Genomic DNA, 21,561 nt, shown 5'->3' with positions numbered 1-21,561 from the left:
ATCGAATGTAAAAGTATACCTAAATATCAGAAATTAGTTCATTAGCATTTCTAAATAACCACAGGATCCCAATCGATTAAATTCACGAAGAATTTAACTAATTTATTTTATAAATGCACATTACTATTTTCGGATTTCAATTAATATTTATTAAAAACAATAAATTTGCGACCTACATTCGTTTCCAAATTTACAACTGAAAATTACCCAAATCATTTTTTAAACTGGCGATATGTGTATAAGTGAATGCAAATAAATTAAATTACCTTTTCAAATAATATAATAAGAATTAGTAAGCAATATTAAACATTATTATTATTATTAAATTTTTATTATGTTTAAAATAGTAAAGAAACCGATAAAAAAAACTGTAAAAGAAATAGCGACAGATTTATATATATATATAGGGTCTATATAATTTTTTCATCAAAAAATAGGTATGTGCTATCCATAATATTACCTTTAAAAAAATATTGATTCAATAAAATACTCGTGATAATATGAACTTTACCATTTTCTATAACAGAAGTCTTAGTATCAAAAATTTCATTGTTCTGAGACCATTCAGTGGAGAATCATTATCAACTAAATGGAACACTCAGAAAATTAGTCAAGACAATTCTAACTTCGAACATCACTTTTCTATCTACGAAAGAGAAAATAAGTTCTAAAATAGGAGTTTTGATGACGTTGGTTACTACATTTGTTGAGGATAAAGCCTATTCAATTCGGAAATTAATACGAAACCCTCATAGCAATTCATTTATATTTATATAATTTGCGCGAAATGGTGCCTGTTTCACGCATTCCACTTTAGATTAGTATCATTTGAATTTCGAATATGTCTGCATTGGGACTAAATCAAATTTTCTGTTAAATGTCGGACATTTCTATATATCGAGTCGGTAAATCTTCCGATCTGATCAATTCCTAAGGGAACTGCCATCGAATATTTCAAGTAATATCATAATCTGTTACAAATTTTTAAAAGTTATTATGATCGTTAAGTAGATAATTTTTAAAAATTAAATATGCAATTCTCTTCGCTATTTGTATTATTTAACGTTCCGAAGATATAAGTAAAACATATATTTTTTGGCTAACTGAAGCCAGTTTCATATTCACTTACCCTTTAGTTTATTATTATTTTATTCTATATTTAAACTCTGTATTCAATTATTTATTAATCTATAAGTTTAAATATGTAAGAAGAATAACGTTCACATTTATATTCTATCAAATAGAGGAAATAATTCACGTATCGAATTGATCGACGATGGTATTCGCAAATAAATCAAACTGTCATTTGAAACCGTCTTCACATTAGACGAAAAATACTACGATAAACGTTAAGTCAGTTTCTAATTTCCGATTGGGATTGTCCACAGCGTTGCTTACCATCCTAATGAATTCCGAAATGATGCTTTTATGTCGGCATAAACAACTCGAGCAATTAAATTTAAAGAACTGAGATGTAAGTTAACAGAAGGAGTAAAACGTTAGCAAAGGTAATCTTAAAGATACGATCTTTTAATGATATAAATATGAAAGTTGCTCGTGCAATAACACCCTTTTATAACCTTCACGTTCGTAACATTTGCTTGAAAATTTTACATATTACGTATAGAGAAAAACCACTCAAATTTATAAAAATTATTTGTAAAGATTCTTATATAAACTGATCTAAACGAGCGAGATTATACACACAGTATATTGACATTTAGAAACGTACAAATAAATGTTTGTGTGTGGTATACTAAAATAAACAAAGTCGACCTTTAGATAAAGCCACCTTTCGCAACCTTATGGAATAAGAAAGATATATTTCGATCGGAATCGGGTCGAATCGATATCATTAAGTCAGAAAAGATAACAATCATCGTTCGGAGATTGCGCAATTTACATATTCGTATCATGATCGAACAATCGTTTTTTTTTCTTATTTAAATAAAGACTGCAAGGGCAATTAAAGATTTAACATGATCTAACGGTCGTTAATATTCTAAACGCATAAAATATTTAACTTGGAAAGGGAATTCTAACGGCGGATATCGAAGTGTCCAATAACTCGGAAAAGTGACCATCAAAGTTTTGACACAAATACATTCATCGCCTGTAGCTACTTTACACATTTTATACACTAAATAATATAAAAGTCGGTTTAGATTCTACCAAAATTAACTATAATATAAATGTTTTAAACATGTATAACGCATTTATTAATATCTGTTATTTAAACGAATAAAATCGAATAGAATAAAATTAAATAAAATGTATTGTTAAATTAAAACCACAAAATACTAATTAATTTATTTCCTTGAAAAATTAAATGATCGTTAAGCAGTTTACGTATAAAATCGGAAATTAAACGAAATAAATTTAAATTTCTCAATGAAGTACCAGAATATAATTTTTTTTTATTAAATAAAATCATCTGGAAATTTATTTAGAAGATTTTCGGTGATTTCGCCACACTCAAAAATTATCGCCCGAGAGGAAACCGTTGATCGAATATCTAAGGTGGACAGAAACCACAGAAACATTAATGCTTATAGCATAAATCACGAAACACTTCTCAAGTCTCGTCATGTGACAAGTATTGGATTTTCCTTCCTTTTAGACTACTCGAATGTATATTATAAATCATTTTGAAGTTCTCTCTTAACAAAGACGGAAGATCTGACTGGCATATCAATACCGATCTGCTGGGTATAAAACACGACTTTTTCTATAAGAATATTTTTATCACTTCAACAATGAATTAAGCCTCTATCAATTTTTTTTCCAATCAATCCCACTCAAATCCTTATATATTTCCATCGAATTTATACAATAAAATACCTAAACTTCAACAAGCAATCCGCATGGAATGCAAAGAGAACCGTCCATCATTATAGAAATAAATGCGAAGAACAAAAAATAAGACATAAATAAGAAAAAATTCTTCTTCCTACAGACACAACACTTCAATATACCCCGAAGTAAGCAACAGAGTTTAATTTAAAACGCGAAAACTATCCGGAATATATTAGTAAATTCGACATAATATATATATATATCTTTCCTATTAACAAGTAAACGAATGCAATCGTCAGAGAACATATTCTCAAAATCAAATTTAGTCAAATAATTTTCGAGAAAATTCGAAATAATATATTTGACTTAAACAAAAGTCGACGATTTCTACTTTGTATTAATTCCCAATGGCTTTCGCTAGTAACGGCGACAATTTAATTCGAGAATCTAAACCTAATATAAATTAAACACTGGCCGAACTAGTTTCGAAATTTGCTTATAGAAACTGAAATATTTATAAAGATAGAAATCTTCAGTAGGGGATTTAAGAAATTGATACACACGTTTAAAATATTCATCCTTAAAAAAAAAAGAGGGAGCCCGACCGACGAAAGAATTACACCGAAGTAATTACGGAATGGAAGCGAAACCGGCATCACACTTTTATCAGTTTTATTGACAGCTGATGTGGGAACGAGAGAGCGAACGAGGCACACGCGACGGGCAAGAAAATTCTTACCTTTCCGGCCGATGACAGATAGAATAATGCCATGCAAGGCTGGGTGCAGCCCGTTACATGATTGAAATCCGCTGGCCTCAGACAGGCGGGCAGGAGTACGCGGTAGGTGTTTACACAGTAGACACCGAGTCTAGTGGTTGACGTAAATGGTCTTCTGCGACAGTCATGCCTCCCGCTTACCGACCGACGACGACGACCAGACTCCGTAGCCAGGATCACCTCGCACCAACTAGTGCCACCTAGGAGCGTGTGCGGTCAACTGAAGAGCACCCGACCGATTGCTGGCCTTCTTCGCTTCCGCTCTTCTCGCGACGATCGGCCGAGCGGCACGATATCCGGGTCGGTGCGCATTTACAAAACTGCCACCGCCTCCTTGTTTTTACCCCGACGATTCTATACATTTAAGCCCAAGAAGCGGAACGATCGCCACCGTCCTCCTTTCTGTACTTATCCACGGGATGTTGCGGATTTTCTTATCGTTAATGTTAACTTCGAGCATGCGCTTCTCACTTTCCTCCTCCGAAGATAATAAAATACGCTATCGGCGGGAATTTCAGACCTATTCGATTTTCCTCTTCTTTCATTCTATTCTATTATATTTTTTTAGCGCAAACCTCGTCGAATTCTATATTTGAGTATCCCGATTTCCGTAAATATTTCGAATTTCTTCTCGTTGGTGACGAATTCAATTCTGGAAGAACCAGTTATTTCGTACTTAAAAACTGAAGCATTCGTATTGCACCCCTTAAAATTCAATTGTTTTCGAAATACTTTAACGTTTCCCCGAAAATATCAAAAGATAGAGGAATTAAAATTCGTGTAAAGCAATCTCTCCCTCCGAAAATTTAATTAAATGCTACTATAAAACGAACGATTTTGAATTACAAAAAATGGAGGAGGGAAAAGCTTCGAACATAAAAAAAATTTTGGAGTTAACGGGTTTTTCCTGTTAATTCAACGCAAACTTCCGTGTCTATTATTATCTTCAATTCGACATTTTTATCTCCAGGAAGAAAGACAAGGTACAGTAATTTTAGTAAATAAGCGAATGAGTGAAAATATAAAACTGATTGTTTAACATTCGAAGGACATTGCCGAAATTACCTAAAATTATTTATCGAAAATTCTATCCGTTTAAAAATTGCATTTCTGAGTACTTTCCCGTCTGATGCGCTTAAGAAGCTACGCAATAAAATTACAATAGAAAATTTAGCAGTTAAAAATAAGTTGTCGAAATCCAATTATATTTTCAAAAGCAGATTTCATAAACAGAAGAATAAAAATTTATTCTTTACTTTCAACGGGTATAATTTTCTCCAAAGTCATGTAAAAAGCATTAAAATTTCTCTCGAGACTATTAAAACTCGAAGAATATTTAGAACGGACTTACGAACTAAATACAGTAAAACCTGTCCAAAACGGAAACCCGTCTAAACGGGCGATTCCGGTTTTCGAAGTATTTACTGCTTAAAACTTCAATTTAAACGTCACCGAAAGTTGTTAGATAGTTCCTAATTAGGTCTATAACATTCTATTATTATTATTCGGATCGAATGAATATAAAATGAGATTTTCATCGGATATGAAGATGAGATCAAACCAGAAATATTTCCAATAGAAAACTTTATTTTCGTGAGTATATTCGGCACTTTAATATTATCTCCATGCCTACTTTAGAAAAGTCGTCAACAGAATAAATGGAATTTTTAATCATAAATAAAACTATTTTTGCTTATTTTATTAAAGCGATAAACGTTTATTGAAAAATCAACCCCACGCAATGCGGCGGTGGCAAAATTTAATATTAAAAATAATAAGTAAATAAAATTTCTTAAACATAGAATAAGCCAAGATTAATTAAAAACGACGACAGCGCAATTTATTTACGGTAATATGAATTTATGGCTGGAGAAAAGTTGTAAACACACACACACAAAAAAAAAAACAAGATAAAGTTTTTGACATTGTCGCTTTTTGCCGTTAAGTAACATAATGTATATTTCAAATTACACCATAAAAGAAATGTATTGATCAAAGCGAGTTATCCAACTTTATGTCATATAAATCAGAGGGGTATGAAAGTTTTATATTTTTCTGTAATATTGATTGAAAAAAAGCCTATTTAAGAAGAAGTAAAAAACTCAAAATGCATCATTAATCCAAGTAGGCCTGTATCCTGTAGATGCGAAACGAAGATAGACCACTATACGCTGTTATATGCAAAAAGAACATAAGCTACATTTAAAATCAACTATTAATATTACTTAAAACATTAATCCTAAAGTTTCAACAGTGAATAATTAATGATACACAGTATATACATAAGCGAAGTTTTACCTATTGAATTTTCTATTCAATAAAAAGTAATTACATATATTAATATAAAATTAAGACGCCTTCTATTCTAAAAATTAAAAAGGAGATTTTCAAAATTTAATAGTAGCTACGTTTTATGCACAAGTTTATTACTTTAAAAACTTTTTCATAAGTAAAACCTGGATAATTCGAAATCATCTTCTTTCCCCAATCGTCTAGCATAACGCTAAAACAATCTGGTTAACTCGAATTCCTCGAAACTTTTTAACTCAAAGTCCAAATTCCCCCGACCGATTCGAGTTAACCAGGTTCCACAGTATAACATTTTATGGTTGAGCTTTATTGTAACACCTTACAAGAATTAATTAATATGCCTTTGTGTCCTTAACTTAACTTAAACTTATTTCGTCTACTAGTACTTTATCAATTAACGGGACTTATTATACTAGATTTATGGATGCAGCAATTAGGTCTTACAGATCAGAAATAATATTGTTTATTTAAATCACCTGAACACATACGCTTTAACATTGTGTTTCGGACTTTGGACACAACGTTCAAAGTCCGAATCAATGATGAATATGTATGGAATTATTTGGTTAATATTGATTTTGAATATGCTCGGAACTAGGAATGTGTTTAAAAACCCAGAATTTAAAATGTCTTTTAAATGCCTGCTGATGAGGGACGAACAGGTCCGAAACACAACGTTAAAGTGTATGCGTTCAGGTGATTTAACTAAACAATATTATTTCTGATCTGTAAGACCTAATTGCTGCATCCATAAATCCATTATAATAAGTCCTGTTAATTGATAAAGTACTAGTAGACGAAATAACCTTACAAGAATATTGTTTAATTATTCTTCATTCCGTTATTTATTTATTTTTTCTAATTTAATGAAATGAAATTTCTTCCATTTTAAACTATTAATTCATGATTTGATATAAAACTAAGTTAAAAATTACTTTTTATATTATAAAATTGTAAAACTTAGAAATTACTTTCTTACCACATAAAAATAAGCAAGTTTAAACTAAGAAAACTGCCGAATAAAATAAGATGTAGCAATTTAAATTTGTTGTTAGAGACGATTTAGAGTAAACCCAGAAAACTCTGCGCAGCAATTACATTTGCTTCTGAATACAACTTCCAATATTCTTCCATATTTCGTTTCGTTTATCTTAAAGTTTGAAAAAAAAAAGAAAAGAAAATAAAAAATTCGAAACATCTATAAGAAACATTCGTTTTTCGTTAAATCAATAGATACAGAAATACATATTCAAACATAACAATCTATACGGAATAAATGTATCATGAATAACTATTTTCTGTACCATGATTTCTTAAATGAATAAATCGTTAATTCCTTTATTCAAATTTATATTGTTTTTATTTAAATTTCCGTTTTTAATTCTAATTTATCTTATATTTTAGTTTTCGTCTGATGCCCTGTCGCATTAGAGAAACTTCTTACGGTTAAAAAAAGAAAAAAAAAAAGGTTAAATTTTTAATAAAATATCAGCTGATAGGTACGTACAGAAAATTGTAAATAATTCTAAAAATACATTTGTTCTAACATCTGTGAAAGGACCATTATAAAAATTGATGCAAGATGCTTCTCCACTAACAAATCTTTTGAGAAAAATGCAGCTTCGAAAACCATTTCGAGAAGCATTTTTACTAAACGAGACGATTCGAAATTTCTTCTCTACGTTCGAATTTCCGAATTGTAAAAAAAAAAAAAAAAAAAAAAAATTTACGGATCGTTTTTATTACCGTAACTGTAATTTCCAACAAGCATCGATTTTCACAATTAAATAACGAACAAAATTCTATCAACCGTCGAAACTATATTTATTCTATCTATATTCGAAGGAAGTAAAATTTACAATAACGATATCTAAAGCATCTTATTTAAATATAAAGTAACACAACAGTGGTGCTAACAACGACTAGAAAACTTAGCATACGATCGTTATATTGAATAAAATTGCTTCCAAAATTTTTGTAGCGGTACGGACATACGAATTTCTCGCTATCGAAAAATTCTCGAATATCCTACCTATACCATCGAAATTTATATTCAAACTACAAAAAGTAATTATGTCATGCTCCCAAACTCATAAATTAATAAAATATACGCCCATATTAATAAACAAACGGTAAACAAACTTCATTTATAAGTAAAACATGGCCAGAGTAATGATTTATAAACCGAATGTTTTATATGGTTTTACATGTTAAGAAATTATAAGAGAGCAATGTTTCTACCTCAGATTTATTTCTCCGTTCATACATTTAATGTCAAACTCATATATATATATATATATATATATATAGTCTAGTCCCAGAGAGGAACAACTACTTTATTCGTTGGAATGCTAATTGCAAACGTCATTTAATATAATATAAACTAATGAAAAGTGACATCAAAATTGTTTTCTCTTCTTGATGAGTTTTAATTTATTTTAATTTTTTAAACAAGATGCATGCAAACAACGCAAACTATAAATGTGCTCAACGTTACACAATAAAACTGAATTATAATTTTAAGTATTAAATTTTGCTCTACGTGCAGAAATATAAACGCAAACACCGGTTAATTATATTCTATACATATGTGTAGACAATAATAAATTCAATTCAAATTTAAACAACATTATAATAGCAAGGTAATTTAATACAAGAGTTTTCTGTGTGCTGAATGAAAATTTAGAAGTTAGTTATATATGATTCGGCTCTGTTTGCTCATTCGTTTGTACTCTAAAGAAGGAGACCACAATTCATTTTTAGAAGTTTGAGTGTTGAAAATATTCGCTCGATTTAACCAATTACAGATTGTTTTATATAAAAAAAAGTAATTAATAATTAGTTAGTACGATATATTTGTTACAAAAAATCTCGAAATAATGCAGAATTAAAAATCGAGACGAATTTTTAATGGTAGCAATTTTATTATCATAACAACAAGCTGCCGGCAATAAAATAATATTTATTATATTACTCCATTTATCTCCATAAATTTTATATTAAAGTTGTATATTTAATTCTCGACTTTCTATCATTTCTATACTGTTATAAAAAGGCGATAAAATTAAGTATTGGAATATGAGATACACGGAGGGGAGAAAAACAACGTTATGCTAGATTAATTTAAGAATTAAGCGTTAAGATACTTTTTCAAATTGAAACGAAAATGTTTAAAATAAAGAGAATTTTTAACATTTAAAAATTCCCGTTTTCCTTTTTCTTTTGTACTGAAGAGAGATTTCCTGCAGGTGTATTCTCTGTTAAAGAGGATCAAAAATATAATTCTACAAGTTACACAGTACAGCTAAATGGATCTTTGTATGTCCATAAAAGATTTCCTAACTTATTAAGTTCATCCAAAAGACTATCCGCGATTCTTAATGTACAAGGCGAGGTTTCACATCCATTACATGTGGTGCTATCGATTCTTAATTATACACCGTCGACAATAGGAAATACCGGAACATAAAGAATAAAAAGTAAATTTTTTTTTTTAAAAAAAAAGCAACGGCATGTGATAGTTTACGTAAGGTAATTCCGCTATCAAAATATTTTAAATGTAAAACCGAATTAAGATAGATAATTCATCTAACAATATACAATTTCGAATTTAAATGTCTTATTAAATCAACAAGTTACACATGAACTGAAATATAAATTTCCCCGAGTTTGCAGTTTATAAGATTAAAATATTAATAAGTAAAAATGGAAATTAAAAATTTACGAACTGTTTTCTTAATTTCATTTACATATTCTATTCACACCGAGCAGTAGGATGAGAATTATCAAGGTTTAGAAAAAAAAAAAAAACGCATTAGGAATCGCCAAAAATTATTATTAATAGGATATTTAATTTCGCTTTTGAATTTAAACAAAATAATACGGTTTATATATAGGCCTATATTTGTGTGAAAAAATAGGAATAATCGATTAATTAAACTGGTTCTATTATATAGTAAATTATAACAGTAAAGGGCAATTACACGTATGTAGAAAGTAATTAGATTAGAAGCGTATTTATAAAATTAAAAGTAACTAATAAAATATTTTTATTCAAATTGAATATTAAAAAGAACTTTGCAACATACAGCTAAAATAGAAATTAGAAAAGAATTCTTTTAAATTATCAAAATAAAACTGCCTGAGGATAAAACATACAGCATTTGATATTTTACAGATTTCACTGATAAATATTTAAATATACTTTTTATGCTTGGTTTCTTGTTCCATCTACAGTTGTTACAACAATTTGCTGAGGAATAATTAAAATATAAATTATATTTAATTTAATTATATAAAATGCGAGAAACTATTATTATTTATAAATTAGAATTCTATTCTAAAAACTTAAAAATACTGTATCAATTAAATTTAAGAATATTCAGTACATAAGTAAACACACTATAATGGACGAATCGTTTATGAAAAATGATGTGAAACTTAGTATGATTTAATAATTATTTGATACAGGTAAATCAAAGAAAATAATTTATTTTGTTTCTAAATTCAGAGTTAATAATAAAAAGTAAATTTATACATGTGAAGATTTTTTAAAGAAATTATTGCTTATATTATTTTTTCTAAATTTCCTAAATATTACATTATAACGAATTATTCAAAAGCCAATTTATTATTACTCAAAAATTACTTTTACACATTTTCAAAATAAATTTCTACGTATAAAGCTATAATTTTTAAACAGTATAATGGAAAAAATATGAATATTTTTGTGAAAGTTAACTCCCAAATTCCACCGTTATAAAATATTAAAAATCTATTAATAAGCAGTATTTTCGTTAAAAAAAATAAGATCCCTCGGGCAAAACACCACGAGTTTAAAGTAGAATTTAGCCAAAAAAAAGGAACCTAATCCTACCCCTATGGAGGAATTAACCGAAGTAACTTTTATGGCTTTTATCATATAACTCAGTATTTTAAACTATACGTGACCCAATTTGTCCAATATAATGGAAATAATACTTCTAAATCATTAAGTACGAATAACTTTGATATAATATTTTTTATACGTGATGATAATTCATTTTGGCGAAGAATAAGTTCCAATATTTAGATTTAATTCGTTAAATAAATTATTTTAATAGACGATAATGTTATTATAAGGGAATTTATATCCACAATATAGAGATAATCGATCGTTAAGAATCGCTATTAATAAATGGTAATAAAAAGTAGATTTGTCAGCGGTTCACGTTAGAAAATAAAATTATGAAAATTCTATTAATCTTACTTTCTTTAATGCTCATTAGAGAAAATTGGGAGTCATTAAATAATGCAAATTCTACAATATTAGGAATATTCAATTGAAATCTTGAAAAGTCGATTGTCCACGAAACACGCTCTTAATTTTCAAAGCAAACGATTATAAGAATTGGATAATGAGTTGTTGTGTATTTTTGAAAATTAAAAGATGTTTCTCTTATATTGTATACAAATTATATATGATTAAAATAAGGTAAGGTTGCTATCGTAATTTGAGAAATTTACTTTTAAAGTCCCATTTCATAGCATTTCCCGAAAGCAATTTGTTAAAAAGAGATGTCACCTAATGCATAATTTACATTTCTTCAAAGAAACCATTAGCTATTACCCTCTGAAGGTTCGCTTTCAATTAAGAGTTCGCTTTGAAACTGTTCAATTCTTTGTACACTTTTGTTTTCTGAATAAATTCGCTGGAGGCGAAATTTCTTTTAACCCTCTGTTTTTGAACGGAAATGTTTTGCCCAGAAAAACGATTTTTGTTCTCTGTTATTTAATAGAATATTGAATTCAATTGCAAGACATTAGACCTTCACACGGTCTGACTTATCTCGCTCCATTATTTATTTATTATTTTATTTTATTTTTTAATTTGATCAATCCCGCTTCCCGTTTTATAATTATAAACGCAACGCGGACAGAATTAATTCGACGGACAAAAGTTAATTCGGTGTGCACGCGTAATTTCGATACTATAAACGGACCGAGACGTATTTACAATGCTTAACTATCTCCCCTCGGAATAAATGGAATGAAGCCGAATGTTCTATTTATAGTAGTAGCGTCGGACGTAATTGCGCCCTCCATGGTGTGACCGTAAATGCAAGCTGTCCCGGTTACCATGACGACTGGTTTCAGATAGGAAGCGATTGGACCAAGCCAACAAATTAACGAAGGCGTTAAGCTTTATCTTGATCGGTTGAAGCGGCCGTTAAGCTTCAGCCAAACATCTTTTTGCAAAGGAGGGAAAGAGAGCTCGCTGTTGATCGCGATTTCTTCCAGTAGACAAAATACCAAATTTCAAAATTTGATTCGACCGAGCCATGAAAATTCATAAACGGAAATGCGCTATCGATGTTATCGCCGTAAAGGCGAGTTTAACGTTAACCTATATAGTGTGTGTTACACTGTTATTCCGAATAATTATTATTAACGAGCCAGACCGCGCTCTGGGAATTAGAAACTAGAATTTACTACATAAAGATACGAATGACTCGTAAATATTTGTTTATACCTCGTCGCGGTTACGTATGTCGTCGTACGTAAAGAAAGCAACATTCCGTTATTATGTCGTCTCGGGGTCTTCCTAATGCCAAATATTAGTTTTTAAAACAAGCGATAAAACTAAAGAGAACGTATTAAATATGCGCGCCAACAATAAAATGACGACTCTTATCATTTATTAAACCTATCAAAATAATTTTAAATTTACAATCTAAATCGAATGCAATAAAATACACCGGAAAGACGAGGTAATCTAGTAATTGTGTTTACTTAAAACTTTTCGATCTTATCAATAAAGCCGAGACATAAAAGACAGAAAAATAACCATAAAAATAATCTTAAAATATTTACTTATAAACTCACTTTTTATTTGATAATACAAAAAAGAAAAAAAAACGAATACGATTTTTATAAAAATCTGTTTTTTAATTCTTAAACAGCGTATGGATTTCTTCTTAACGTATGCTATTATTATGAATAATTAATGGTATCCGAGACGACTGATGATTGAAAAAAGATTAACCGAAGAGAAAAGACAGATCCAATCCAATTTCTATAAATTCTAGTACAGAAAAGAAATTGAGAATAAATATTACGCTCAATTTCTCTTCTGGAGTGAGGTGGATATCAGGAAAAAATGAAGTTCTCCAATGACAGATTTAGTAGCGCTACTAAATTTTATCAGGTTGCCGGAAACCGAGATGATGATATCAAAATTTAAAAACGTGAGATAAATCAGAAAAGTTTCCAGTGCCAAATTCGCACCAGTCTATTTATGGAAGGTGAATGCTCGTTACATCCCTAACAAATTGCAATTTATAAAAGCCGAAGGGATTATCGGTCTATTAGGAATATTAAGTTATCAATTCTTATTACGAATTTCAAGGAAGACGGTAAAATAGAATAATTAATTTTTCATTCAAAATTTAACATTACTAATGGTCCGTTTGCCCCAACACGGTAGCAGAGTTTGTCACAACAATTAACTATTGTTAGTAGACGTACTGTTTTACTCGTAACATCATAAATTTTCTTACTAAACATATTTTATACTCTTTATTCTATTTAAACGGAACAAGACTCTGATCGATATGACCGTAAGGCAAGGCCTACTGACATAACGTTGTATACTAATGGGAAACAGGAACAGCTGGTCAAATACTATTTTTCCCAAGCATATTATATTTTTGGAAACGTAAATGCCGGTTTATGAATTAGACAAGAGTAATGCAATAACGTACTGAAAAGTTATCAAGTACTATATTTCGTCTAGAAGAGCGAACTCTGTTGCAATATCCTGTTATTACTATTTAATAATTTCCTACAAATTTTATAATGTTTGCATTATTAAAATTTCGAAAATTGTTGTTTACCGAAATTAGGAAAATGTCGCTATTTAACAACGAACAGTTGTAATGGATTGCAAATTTCTTATACGGCAAATTCATTATCGAGCAGTTGAAATTTAAAACTTCTGAATGAAAAAAAAAATCGCGACGAATTATGTTCTCATTAAATAGTAATTTATCATATTCAAATTTCCGTTTTAAGCTAGAACACGAAAATATTAAAATACTTTTTCCCCCCTTCAAAAATAGCAATCACTAAATATCAAAGAAACTTTGAAAAGCATTTCGAATTTACTTGTTTTTAAAATATTTTTTTGGAGACTTTTAAAATACTTTTTATGACATTTTCGGTACGTTAATGTTAATTGATCGACTTAAATTTATTTTATTTATTTATTTTTCTTTACAACGGTTAATTATAGTTAGAAATAAACGATTTTAAAAGTCTATCTAACTGGTAACATCATGGCTAACTGCAAAGTTGAAGAATTTCTTTGATGGGGTAAACAAGAGATTTTTTTCCCCCGTTACAAATATCTGACTGTATCGGCCTATATGGAATACATCTTTTCCTGTCGGACAGATAAGTCGAGCATTGGCTTAAAGTAAGAGGTTTTTGACTTTTACAGAAATAAAATGTCGTTCCCAGTTGCAATGTAACTTTTATCTGGTCCAAAATTTTCTCAATCGGATTCACTTCGCAACTTATATAGGCTAGTAATAAATTAGATTTACCCTGGAGCAATATTATTTATCCGGATAAGAGTCAGAACGATTTCAAATTTAAAATCGAACTTAAAAGTATTTTTTAATGGTAGGACATTTGTAATTCGTTAAGAATTAGTTGTTTCTGTTATGGCAATATTATGTAGAAAATTGATTATTATAAACGCATTTCCCCCATTATATTAATTAGAAGCGGTTGCACTTCTAATTAGTATGGACGAAAGATTAGCATTCAACTCTTGATTCATCTTCCACAAATTTTTCTCCATAGGAGAATGTTTCGTTATTAAGAGTTAATCTCAATTTTTCTCTTCCACTGGACCATCAACAAGTATAACCTATATTATCATTCATTTCGGATAATTACGGCATATTAAACACGTAATATACGGAAAAACTACCAATTTGTTACATTATATACTATTAAATGCAGATAAACTTACGCTTAATGATGTATGTAAGCTTTTTACAAAAGCATAATACACCAGAAATTAATATACTTAATTTCAACATCTGCGTTTTATTAAGGTACATAATTTCATAATTTTCTAATAATTTATTATGTAATTCATTAAATTTCGGCGAACAAAAAATTTGAAAATAGGAATTATGTTAATATTTCAGTTTCATACTTTGTGTTAATAGTAATCATTAATTTAAACATAAAAATGGAGGAAAAAAAAGTTTATTTTTATAAACACGAACGAAGCATTTACTCTTAATGAATTTCTAGCAGATACATTAATTTATACTTAATTAAAACTTATAAAACACTATACAAAGATAATAAGATTAAATTAAATCGGAATTCATTATTTTTTTCTTTTAATAAAACGTTCTAATCTTATAAAATTTCGAAATTCTGTGAAAAACAAATGAATAATTTCGGTTATAAAAAATGAACGAGACTAGCAAACAATTATAGTTCCATTCTTTAGTTTTACAATGAGAAACCATATTTACATACATGAATATATTTTCTAACTCTATTTCAATGCAACGTTTTCCCTCCTAAATCGATTAGACAAATTCTGACCAATCTTTTTTTTTTCGAGAATTTTAATTCCTTTTTTACAATAAATGAAATTGTTTATTAAAAAAAATTAATAGAATTTCACTTATTATAACAGAAGCAGAATTTCTGTTTAAAAAATTAATTATAACGACAACACAATATCTGCAACCGAGAATAATTTAAACACACACAGAAAAACAAACGAATTTCTACGAAGAAAACTGCATACTACAAATGATGCTTTACCTCATGATTTCCTGCCTTGCAGAGAAATGTCATTGGCAGGTACTGCAAAGAAGTAAACAAAATGTCACAGCGAGGACCAAAGAAGATCGATGATCTGGTCCATTACATAATGGACACGACATTGCCTGCGGTTCTTTACTTCTTTAATTATATTATGTTCAAATCTGGTTATATTAATAAATTTCAAAATAAAGCAGTTTTTTTTTCTTTTAATATGTATAAAACGCCAAATTTCCTTATAGCTTTCGCACAACGAGTAAGATCGAGTAAATTTTTCAATAGAATTTTCGCAGATATTGTTTTGCTTGTTTTACAAATTTTATAGCTTCCATAAACATCTTTTTATGCCAAGAGTAGATGTACCTTTTATAGTAATTGTTGCTAACTTTATCGCGAAAAACCACAAATACGACGGAATGTAGGGAAGGGATATTTGAAATGATCCGAAATACTCATATAGTTCATTTTATAGCCTTACAACAAGATTAGAACTGTTGATGTGACCAATAGAGCAAGAGAAACAAGCAGTAAATCACTAGAAATACTTGTTTATTACGAAGCAGTATGAGATAATGGCGGCGAAATGTGCCTTCAAACCTCCATTCATCAACTAGCTACCAAAATCGAAATTAAGATTTCACATTAGCCATAACTCTAACCTATTCATCTTCGATCTAAATCTACTAAATATTTAATTACAGATACTTTAATACTTTGCAAATGCTCACTTAATAAAGGAGACTTACAAAGTCTATATTGTTTGTAGTCCGAAAACATTGTCAACGTTAAAATGATTTTTTTTTAAATTTCAAAACAGAAGGAAAACAACAAGAAATGATTATCCGAAAAAAACTTTTCTAGAATTAAACCTTTCAATTTGAAATTAAATGAGAAATTGAATTTCTAACACCGGTAATCGATTACTTCGCACATTACGTTTAATCAAATGTATAACTAATCTTATTAATAATTACGATAATTTCTAATGTTTAACAAATAATTAACAATTAATTGGCTTATTTAAATATAAATAATAAAATTAACTGAAAAAATAAACAATAAACGCGTTGTTATAAAAATTTCTAAAAGAACACTTCCGCAAAAATCGACAATCCATACTATACAACGATGTGCTGCCATCTTATGGTATCATTTATAAACATATTTTTAAATCATCTTTTTTATCATTGGATCTTTACATATAAACAATTTTTCTTAATCATAAATTTCATTTTACACTGAAAACTTATATCCACGGTAAAACCTGTCCAAAACCTGCAAAACCGGACAAGATATTGGGTATTTTGCCACTCCAATTTACCTAGGTTTTACTACTGTATATTTTTAAATAAAAATTCAAAAGAAAGATAATGGTATAAAATATGATTTGAAATTTTGAACTTAAAATTTTGTATTTGATACATTATTTAAGCTTTGAAAATAAGATAACTAATAAAGATATAAAATTTTATATTCAATATTATCAAAACTGAATACTGTAATATCATTTAAAAAGTACAACATATAAAATTTAAATGCATATATCATCCTCATATTATTATTCTTAATTATACATAAATAAAATTTACTTATTTATAAGAGCTCTTACATATATTTATTCTGTACAGAATTTGTAAGTATTAATATATAAAGCATATCTAATAAAATAAAATAGAAAATAATTCTTAAAGTAAACAAATGCAATGGGAAAAATATTATATTTATTAAAAATAAAATGCCAAACTATTTTGTATAATATAGTTCAACATTTGTTCTTTAAAATTCATTCAAATAAAAATTAAATATTAAATTCTTAATGGAAATTATTAATAATTTCCGTTTAAAATCATCAAGTCATAACTGAATTAATTAAATTATTTTAATAATTCATTAATTTAATGTTACACATAGATGCATTCATCTTTAGCATTAAATTTTATATTCAGAATAAAAGTAAAATATAACAAATTTATAATTCTGTCAGCTAAAAAAATCATCATATATCCAAATATTTCATATTAATGCACAAAAGGTTTTATTTGTGCAAAGTTCTATTTGGTGCTTGGTATTTGCCCATAGAACTTTTTATTTCAGGATTAATCTGCAATTAGAGAGAAAAAAATTTAAAAAAAAAAAAAATATATTTAAACTTTTAATCAACATTAACAAAAGGAATTGGAAGTTCTTGACAATGATTTCTATATTGATAGATAGAAACAATTATTCATTTATCCATTTATTCAGAAATAAAGAAAATAAAAAATGATTGGATAGGATTTAAAAACAAGCTCTTTATCTATACTTATGTTTATATTTCACCACAATGTAATTTAAAACTTCTGAATAGTAAGCCAGAACTCTGAAATAGTATCTTACAAGTTTTCCTAATTAGTCTATAATCCAATTTCTGATGTGTCTAAAAATAATCTACTTAACCTCATGAAGTTAAGCACAATAATGTAATCTGGCACTTCATTGAGTTTCTTCCAACTCAATGAAGTATCAGACTACATTACAGATGCTTCATTAATCAAAAAATGAAAAATTGTAAGTTTATATTGGACAAGATCTAATAAAACAGTCTTCTGTAGATTGTTGTGCCATATCTCTGGTAATTTAATAATCCATATGTTCAAGAAGTGAACTCATTCTAAACTATATTGCTCTGTTTCTGTTTCAAGGTTTCTTCTGAAAATAGACATAAAAGCTATCTGGAATATTTTTGTCATTAAAAACAGATCATTGGCAAGTCTTTTAAAATTTCTTTGTTTCTAATATTTTTCTACTACTTTACAAACAACTCTGCTATCATTCCAAATATTTAATTTAGATTTTTTATCCATAATAAATATCTTTATACAGTATTTAAAATAAGAATAATACACATTTAGATAGAAGAAATTTGTTAAAGTTCGAAATTTTATACAGGCAGTCCTCTACTTATGAACATTCGACTTACGAACTTTTGAAGTTATAAATATAGTCGACAAATGGCGGGTAAAGTGCAGTTGGTTATTTTTTATGTATAGTTAAGTTTATTTTTGAAGTTTTACATTAAAACATCTACAGTACATACATATGTATATTTGTAGTTGTTTTAAATGAGTAATTTTAATAAATAATGTACTGTACATGTGATTGATTTGAATTTATACTTCCCTTTAACAATCTTAATTCAACATTATTCAAGTAGCCTAAACATTACATAATTGTAAAAACAACGTTGTATTTGAGTTTTTGCGCCAAACATCGTCTTTTCCAGTTAGGAACTTTTCGACTTGCGAACGACCACTACGAACGGATTAAGTTCGTAAGTAGAGGACTTACTGTATATCTAAATACTTGGCTTTTCTACTAAAAAAGTATTTAAGAAAATGAATGTAAGTCTTTTATGATGTATCTAAAAAGTTTGGTAAATGTTAAGATATCTTGAATACATTGCATGCTACAAGATTGAGCATTTACACAGAAACATATCCAGAGACATGTACAGAATCATCTTCTGACATGAAATACACTTGGCTGCAAGTGGGCTTCTGCTGAAGTAATACAAGCACAGTTTCTATGAGAGGTGGTATCAAAGAGCAATGAAAATAATGGCACATGAATTTTTTGCTTCAAATTGGGGAAAATGGCAATGGAGTTGCATGAAATGTTGATCAAAGCAATCTTGTCTGCAGACTTGTTTTTGTTTCTTTGCCTCAAAAAGGTTATTAAATGTGCATTTTCGTTGATTAAAAAAGATTGTGCATTTTGTTGATGTCTCTGTGATTCAGGCCCACATGACAGCAGTTTTAAGGCATTTCTCAACTGTTTCCAGAAGCCTTTATGAAGATTGTCAAAAATATGTTGTCTATATATCAATACAATAAGCTCAATGCAATAGTACGAAAACAAAACAATTGCTGTAATTAATCGAACTATTATTTGCTAGTGCACAGCCAGCACCATGAGTAATTTGGAATGGTTATATCTAGGTTTAATTACCTCTAGAAGCGAAGAATTGCTTGGGGTTCGGGTGGCATAACTGACAGTACACCACACAAGTGGAGATTGCAGGTTCAAATCCCACCCAGTCCTTTTCTTCAAGACTGTTCTAAATTATTTAATAAATTATCATTATAATTATTAATTTAAATAAGAGATGGCGCCTAATATCTATATTGAATACCAAATTACTTAATTTATAATTATTAATTATAGCAAAATAATAGCCTAATTAATTACAGCAATCATTTGGTTTAAGGTGTTGTGTCTTATAAATAGTACTTTGAAGGCCAATAAAAACAATCCTATGTATCTTCTGTTTTGTTGTTTTTATTCTAGTATTCAAACTTTTTAGACAGACCATGTATAAAAACTGATAGACAGTTTCTGGAAATCTTAGTATGCGTATATATCTGTGTGTGTGTGTGTGTGTGTGTGTGTGTGTGTGTGTTTATGTTTGAATCAAATATAAATTTTTATTTACAAAATTTAAAAAATTGGAATTAAAACAATTAATTGTCTTTTGTAATCGATGGCATTATTATTTGAAATATATTATATAAAATAACTTAAACCATGTTTAATATTATACAGGGAAAGTAAAATGACCATGATGTTCCAAATTAGGCAAGAATAATAAGCTGTCCCAAATTTTAAACTGTTTGAAAAATGTCCCTCTTTTAGACTGCTTTATAATTATATTAAAAAACTAGCTGACCTGGCCACGCATTGTTGTGGCTCAAAATGTATCTATTATAAATGTATAACACTTTCCCTGTGGGGGGAATTTCAAAAAATCCCTTCTTAGTGTACATTCTTTTGACATACCCTATTAAAATGCAATCAAAAACGCATCTAAAATAGTATAATAAAAGCTGAGTTCTTCACAGTAAGCCTTAATCCTGTCCCTCTCCCCCACAAGGAAATATCAAAAAATCCCTTTTTAGTGTATATTCTGTTGACATAACCTATTAAACGCAATTAAAAACGCAAAAAAACAGCATGTAAAACAGTATAAATAGAAGCCGAGTTCTTCACAGAAAGCCTTAATCCTGTCCCTCTCTCCGCTGGGGAATATAGAAAAATCCCTTTTTAGTATATATTCTGTTGACGTAACCTATTAAAACGCAAAAAACCACATCTAAAATAGTATAATAGAAGCCAAGTTCTTCACGGCAAGCCTTAATCCTGTCCATCTCCCCCCAGTGGAGGAATTTCAACATGTATATTAATAGTTTTTATATTATATATTATATAAAAACACGTGCGTATTTGAATGCAACATTGTGTCAAAATTTCAAAGGAATCGGTAGGAACAAATGAACGTTATATTTTATTTATATAGATAGATAGAAAATGATCTGCTTTAGTCCATTCTCACAGAAAAGCATAATGCCTCACAGAAAAGCAAACTTAGGTCGTCAGAGTTAGTGCCATCTGTTGGACATAAAAGCCTTAATCCATATATAAAGATATTTTTGGAAGGGGAGAAATGGTGGTCTTCACATATGCCACAAACCTTTGCGGGAGTGTATTAAACAACTTCCCAAAGTTTCATGGCAATCGGATAAATGGTGTAGTAATGCATGAAGGACAAACAGACAAGCATACATTTGTTTTTATATATATAGATAACCAATATGCATTTCATAAATTGTAACTCAAAGATGAAGTGCACATAAGTTATATTGTAAAAATTCTAATGTCCAATTTATAGCAACAATCTAGATTTCTTGCCCAGTCTGGCATGTCTATTAAAAAAAAACAGTGAATATATATCACATGCAAGTACCATGGTTGTGCAGATTAGTTTAATTAATTAATTATCTGAAATAGAAAAATGGTGGTTAAAG

General features: G+C 28.9%; 1 protein-coding gene across 7 annotated transcripts in view; it reads right to left on the bottom strand.

Annotated features, from left to right (window-relative positions):
* Window positions 1-21,561, bottom strand: part of LOC136970808 (homer protein homolog 2-like) — a 248,638-nt gene that overhangs the window by 99,290 nt on the left and 127,787 nt on the right. The gene's annotated exons all lie outside the window — the stretch shown is intronic.

The sequence above is a fragment of the Centruroides vittatus genome, unplaced genomic scaffold, assembly GCF_030686945.1.
Source record: "Centruroides vittatus isolate TY-2023 unplaced genomic scaffold, ASM3068694v2 contig_2190, whole genome shotgun sequence".
In the NCBI taxonomy this organism is placed as follows: Eukaryota; Metazoa; Arthropoda; class Arachnida; order Scorpiones; family Buthidae; genus Centruroides; species Centruroides vittatus.
The sequence above is the reverse complement of the archived record's forward strand: the minus strand, read 5'-3'. Positions and strand labels throughout refer to the sequence as shown.